Source organism: Macaca thibetana, chromosome 3 (genome assembly GCF_024542745.1).
Source record: "Macaca thibetana thibetana isolate TM-01 chromosome 3, ASM2454274v1, whole genome shotgun sequence".
Classification (NCBI taxonomy): Eukaryota; Metazoa; Chordata; class Mammalia; order Primates; family Cercopithecidae; genus Macaca; species Macaca thibetana.
The window spans coordinates 111,208,893-111,216,241 of NC_065580.1; positions in this window are offsets into that span (position 1 = coordinate 111,208,893).

Consider the following 7,349-nt stretch of genomic DNA (forward strand, 5'->3'; position numbering starts at 1 on the left):
TTGATTTTTGTATGTGGCAAGAGATAGGGATCCAATTTCATTCTTCTACATGTGGCTACCCAGTTTTCCCAGCACCATTTATTGAATAGGATGTCCTTTCCTCAATTTATGTTTTTGTATGCTTTGTTGAAGATTAGTTGGTTGTAAATATTTGGCTTCATTTCTGAGCTCTCTATGCTGTTCCATTAGTCTGTGCATCTACTTTTATAACAGGACCATGCTGTTTTGGTTACCACAGCCTTTTGTAGTATTATTTGAAGTTGAGTAATGTGACACCTCCAGATTTGTTCTTTTTTGCTTAGGGTTGCTTTGACTATTTGGGCTCTTTTTTTTGGTTCCATATGAATTTTAGAATTGCTTTTTCTAATTCTGTGAAAAATGATGTTGCTATTTTGATAGGAATTGTATGGAATCTGTAAATTGCTTTCGTCAGTATGGTTATTTTCATGATATTGATTCTTCCATACCATGAACATGGGATGTATTTCCATTTGTTTTTGTCATCTATGATTTCTCTCAGCAGTGTTTTATAGTTCTCCTCGTAGAGATCTTTTACCTTCTTGGTTAAGTATATTTTGAGATATTTAACATTTTTGCAGCTATTGTAAAAAAGGATTGAGTCCTTGATTTCATTCTCAGATTGGTCATTGTTGGTGTATAGCCATGCTACTGGTTTGTATACATTGATTTTGTAACCTGAGACTTTATTGAATTCATTTATCAAATCTAGGGTCTTTTGGAGGAATCTTTAGGGTTTTCTAGGCAATCTTTAGAGTTGTCTAGACAGTTAGATATCCTCTTTCCCTATTTGGATGCCTTTTATTTCTTTCCCTTGCCTGATTGCTCTAACTAGCATTTCCGGTTCTATGTTGAATAGACATGGTGAAAGTGGGTTTTTTTTTTTCTTATTCCAGTTCTTAGGGGAAATGTCTTCAACTTTTCCCTAGTTAGTATGATGTTGGCTGTGGGTTAGTCATACATTGCTTTTAATATTTTTGGGTATGTTCTTTCTATGCTTATTTTGTTGAGGGTTTTTATCTTAAAGGGATGCTGGATCTTACTGAATGCTTTCTCTGCATTTATTGAGATGATCATATGGTTTTTGCTTTTAATTTTATGTGGTGAATTAAATTAAAGGTCACATTTGTGACCTTTCAGACTTTTTGAATTAGGCATTTCATTCTATACACATTCCTTTTAACACACTTTGCTGTATCCCAGAGGTTTTTATAACTTATGTTGCTATTTTTCATTTTGAAGAATTTTGAATTACCATCTTGATTTCATTGTTAACCCCAAAATCACTCAGGGGCAAATTATTTAATTTCTATGTAGTTGTATAGTTTTGAGGGTCCTTTTTGGAGTTGATTTCTAATTTTATTCCACTGTGGTCTGAGAAGATATAATTTTGATTTTTAAAAAATTTACAGAGACTTGTTTTGTGGGCTGTCATATAATCTATCTTGGAAAATGTTTAATGTTCTGATTAGAAGAATGTATATTCTGCAGTTCTTGGGTAGAATTTCTGCAAATATCTGTTAGGTCTATTTGGGCTAGAGTGCAATTTAGTCCAGTGTTTCTCTTTGTTGACTTTCTGCTTTGAGGATCTGTCTGTGCTGTCAGTGGAGCGTTGAAGTTCTTCATTATAATTGTGCTGCTGCCTATCACTTTGCTTAGGTCTAGTAATAATTGTTTTATAAATCTGAGAGTTCCAGAGTTAGGTGAGTATATATTTAGGATTGTAATATCTTGTTGTTAAATCAATCCTCTTATTGTTATATAATGACCTTTTTCTTATTTTTACGGTTGTTGCCTTAAAATCTGTTTTATCTGATGTTATAACAGCAACTCCTGCTCATTTTTTCTTTCCATTTTCATGTAACATATTTTCCACCCTTTGCCTTGAATCTATAAGAGTCTTTATGTGTTAATGAGTCTCTTGAAGACAGAAGACATTTCATCTGTGAGTTTTATCCATTCTGCCAATCTGTATCTTTTAAATGCAGCATTTAGACCACATTTAACATTAATATTGAAATATAAAGTACTATTTCAGTCATCCTGTTGATTGCTACCCAGATACTTTGGTTTCTTCACTATGTTATTGTTTCATAGGACTGTGAGTTTTATGCTTTCAAGAGGTTCTATTCTAGTGCATATTTATCTTTTGTTTCAAGATTTAGAATTCCTTTTAGCAGTTCTTTATAGGACTAGTCTGGTAGTGACAAATTCCCCCAGCATTTGCTTGTCTGACAGATACTTTATTTTTGCATCATTTATGAAACCTAGTTTTACTGGATACAAAATTATTGGCTGATAGTTATTCCATTTGAGGAGGCTGAAGATAGGACCCCAGTCTATTCTGGCTTGTATGGTTTTTGCTGATAATTCTGCTGCTAGTTTGATAGGTTTTCCTTTGTAGGTATTACATGATACTTTTGTTTCAATACTCATAATTCTTTCCTTTACAATGAGTTTAGATAATCTGATGACCATATAGCGAGGTGATATTCTTTTTGCAATGAATCTCCTAGGAGTTCTTTGGGCTCTTGTATTTTGATGTCTAAATCTCCAGCAAGGCCCAGGAGGTTTTCCTCAATTATTCCCTCAAATAAGTTTTCCACACTTTTTGTTTTTTCTTCTCCCTCAGGAACACTAATGATTCTTCGGTTTGGCTGATATACATAATGCCATATTTCTTGGAGACATTGTTTCTTTTCATTCTCTCTCTTTTTAAATTTTTGTCTGATTGGGTTAATTTGAAAGCTTTGTCTTCAAGCTCTGAAATTCTTTCTTCTACTTGATCTAGTCTATTATTAAAACTTCCCAGTGCATTCTGTAATTCCCTAAATGTGTCTTTTATTTCCAGAAGTTCTGATTAGTTTTTTAAAAATATCTATCTCTTTAGAAAATGTTTCATTCATATTCTGAATTTTTTTTACATTTCTTTATGTTGGTTTTCACCTTTCTCTTGTATCTCCTTGAGTAACTTAATAATCAACTTTTTGAATTTTTTTATCTGATATTTTGAAGATGTCATCTTGGTCTGTATGCATTGTTAGAGAGCTAGTGTGATCTTTTAGGGGTGTTACAGAACCCTGTTTTGTCATATGGCCAGAATTATTTTTCTGGTTCTCTCTAATTTGGGTTGATAATTTCTTCTAATTATTTTTAATTTATTTTTTGGCTGTTTATCTTTTAATTTCTTTTCCCCCCTTGAAGATATGACTTTAATGAATATAGTTTATCGAAACTCAATTCAGCTCTTGGTGCTTTGAAGGGTGAAGACTCTGTAAGAGTTCGTTCATTATAAAGAGTCTTTGTAAAATGGCTTTCTCAGATGCTGGTTGTAGTAGCAATGTGCTCAGTGTGTGAGCAGGTTCACTATCTTCTGTGGGGTTGGAATGGTAGCGGTCTCTTGAGGCTTATGTCATTCTCTAGTGGTGTACACTTATTTCTTTATTGATTTTTCCCCAGTGTTTTATTTACTGGGTTAAATAGTTCAGACTTCAGGCAGTAGAGGAGGTATCTATGGGTAAAAACCAACTGTGGCTAAAACCGGTGGGTAAATGCAATACCCAGTGGTGGGCAGGGGTCCAAGTTTTGACAGAGGCAGTTGGGAGAGTGCCCAGTGAAACACACTGAGGTCTTTTTAGGGGGAAAGGAAGAAGCTACCTCAACTCCACTGCCAGGCCAGCAGGAAAGTGGTCTACCTACCAGTCGCATTCCTGATCTGGTATTCTAGCTATTCAGATTAAACAGGCATCTCTTTTTGTCTGCAGGAATGCTGAATGCTGACGTTTCATGTAGAGAAGGATCGTAACTCTACCCCTCATGCAAGCCTGAACCTGGAGGGCACTCCTCCTGTGAGGATGCAGTCACCCTGAAGTGTTCTAGAAAGGCTGTCTACAGATGCGCCCACACCAAGCTCCTGCAGGAGAAGCACTGCTATGTCTGCAGTAGTGGGTGAGGGGAAGAAGAAGTCTTTTCACCAAACCTTTCACAAGCACAAGGGCTGCTTGACTATTGGGGTAGAGTGTAGGCTTTCCACCACTGAGCCCAGCCCTGCACCTATGGCTCTGCTGAATGAAAATTTCCACAAGCAAAAGTTCTGAGACTCAAGGTCTACCATGTGGATTATTTGGTCCCATGGGGTGTTCCCTTGATGTGAGGGACTTCCCTTGCCCCAGGAATAGGAGTCCCTCCCTGAGGGCCAAACTAATGTGAATGCTGCTGCTCCTCTGAGTCTAGCCACCCAGTGGGGCTGCCACTCTGTACTTCAGGCTGGTGCTGAGCAATATCTGCAAGGGTCAGAGTAATGTGACCTGTCATCTAGTCTCCCAGGAACAGGTACCAGCACCAACTCTGATGGGGGTGGCAGAGGAGTGATATAGAATCTGTGAGACACCTTGTTTAGAAATAGCCTTAGAGTGTTGGCTTTTTCAAATGCCAGCTGTAGTAGTAATTCATGAATAGACTCAGAACCTCCTGGTTAGCCACGACGATGCAGGCAATGGTGATATCTGAGGTCACATACAAGTTTTTGGTTTTTTTGTTTGTTTGTTTTGTTTTGTTTTTGTTTTTCATGGCACTCTGTTCTTCTGCCTACAGATGCTATAAAAGACTGTGTTGGTTGGCCTCTAGCTAGGAGGTAGTGATGGGATTTATGCTTGCTTTATGCTACCCAGGGGAACTACTCTGGTGTCTCAGGCAATGGGTAGGACCACAGACCTCTCAAAAGTTTCGTCTTTTGTATTAAGTGACCATAGTGGGTAGAGGGGCAAAGTCAGGTGGGGGCTGAGACAGGGAAGTCCACACTCTGGCTCTGCAAATGTGGATACAAGCTGTGGTTCCAGTGGGGATTGGAGGGCAGTTCTCTGGCCACTGGGGTAATGTTCCAAGAAGGAGTGCAACTGCCTCTGCTGAAGAGAAGAGTCAGCAAACAGAGTAGGGAGTAGCAAGCAGCAATAGGCTCATTCAGCTCCTATGTGCTTATCTGCTAGTGGTCTTTATTTGTTCATGTGGATTTAAGTTACTCTTTTATTTCATTCTAAAGGTCTTTTTAAAGTATATCTTTTAGGGCAGGTTTGCTAGTGACACATTCTCTTGGTTTTGGTTTATCTGGGAATGTCTTTATTTCTTTTCAAATTTTATTTTGAAGAACAATTTTGCTGGATATAAAATTTTTGGTTGACAATTGTTTTCTTTCAGTACTTTGATTGTGTCATTCTACTGATTTCTGGTATCCATGTTTTTTTAAATGAGAAATCAGCGATTAATACTATTGATTATCTTTTGTATGTGATGATCTTTGTATTTCATGACTTGCTTCTGTCTTGCTACTTTTACATTTCTCTCTTTGGTTTAGCCTTTGACAGCTTGATTGTAATGTCTTGATCTGAATCTCACTGAGTTTATCCTACTTAGAATTTGTTGAACTTTTTGGATGTGTAGATTAATATTTTTCTTCAAGTTTGGAAATTTTTCGCGCATTGTATCTTCTAATATTTTTCTGCCTTTTTCTCTTCTCTACTTCTGAGAAATGTTATACATATGTTAGTTATACATATGTTGTTATACATATGTTGTTATGCTTGATGGTGTCCCACAGGTCTCTGAGACTCTATTTATTTTTCTTTCTGTTTTTCAGACTAGATAATCTCAATTAACTTATCTTCAAGTTCACTAATTATCCCCTCTGCCAGCTCAAATCTGCTGTTGCACCATTCCAGTAAATTTTCCATTTCAGTTGTACTTTTCAACTCCATAATTTCTACTTGATTCTTTTAAAAAATAATTTCTATTTCTATTGATATTCTCCAATTGATGAGGCATTATTTCCTTTATTTCTTTAGAAATAGTTTTCTTTACTTGTTTGTACATGTTTAAATGATCTGATTTAAAGTCTTTTTATAGTAAGTCTAGTGTCTAGGCTTGCTCATGCACAAGTTCTATTGACTGCTTTTGTTTTGTGTATGGGGCCATACTTTGTCTTTTGTTTGTTTGTTTGTTTTTGCATGTCTAAGAATTTTTTTGTTGAAAACCAGACATTTAAAATAATACAGTATAGCAACTCTGTATATCTCATTTGACTTCCTCCCCAGAATCTGTGATGGTGCTGTGTTTTATTATTGTTGCTGGTGGTTGTTTGTTTAGTGACTTTCCTGAACTAATTAAATAAAGTCTATATTTTTTGTCATGTTTAAGCACTGAAGTTTGTTCAGTTAGCTTGGCAGTCCACTAATCATCGGAAAGACATTTCCTTAAATGCTTGTTTCCCAGCCATTGCCAAGAGTCTCTTCATATGTGCTAAGTGATATCTTCAATGCTCAAGCGGGCAGTTCGCAACTTTTTCTTAACCTTCACTTATTGTTTGTGCAGAACCCCAAGTTCATTCATCAGTCTTTTAGTGAGATTATAAGAATAGCAGCAAGAATGACTTTTATCCTATCCAGTATGCAGCAGAACAGCCTCTTCTCCCTTAGCCGATGAAACCTCTCTTGCCAATTTGATTATGGAGAAGAAGTAACTAATGCTCTTATACTCTGTGTTTGGCAAAACTCAAGTCTTTTAGATTGTTTGTTTTACAAAGAAATCCGTTGGATATCTTGGAGTTTCTCTTCATGTCCTGTAATATTGCACAAGCAACTAAATGTCAAACAGAATATAGTTTTTACAGTTTAGTTCTTTATTTGTTAGAGCCATGCCATTCCTTCTCTGCATGAAAATACAAGCATGGCTGTTTGTTTAAAGAAATTGCAACCCGTGATCATGTTCCAAGGCAGTTGCAAGATAGATCACTAAAGCAACTTTTAGTAAGTAACTTCATCCATCATTCCATGATTCATGCCACTTAGACTGAAATGTAACCCACAAACAGATTTAGTGTCAACTCTGGCAGTAATCTGCTCCCTGAGAAACCTTATTATAATTATTATTATGCTTAAGTTCTGGAATACAAGTGCAGAATGTGCAGATTTGTTATATAGGAATACACATGCCGTGGTGGTTTCCTGCACCCATCAATCCATCATCTACGTTAGGTATTTCTCCTAATGCTATCCCTCCCCTTTCCCCTACCCCCTGACAGGCTCCAGTGTGTGATATTCCCCTCTCTGTGCCCATATGTTCTCATTCTTCAACTCCCACTTATTAGTGAGAACATGCCGTGTTTGGTTTTCAGTTCCTGTGTTAGTTTGCTGAGAATAATGGCTTCCAGCTTCATCCTTGTTGCTGAAAAGGACATGAACTCATTCTTTTTATGGCTGCATAGTATTCCATGGTGTATATGTGGCACATTTTCTTTATCTTGTCCATCCTTGATAGACATTTTGGTTGGTTCCAAGTCT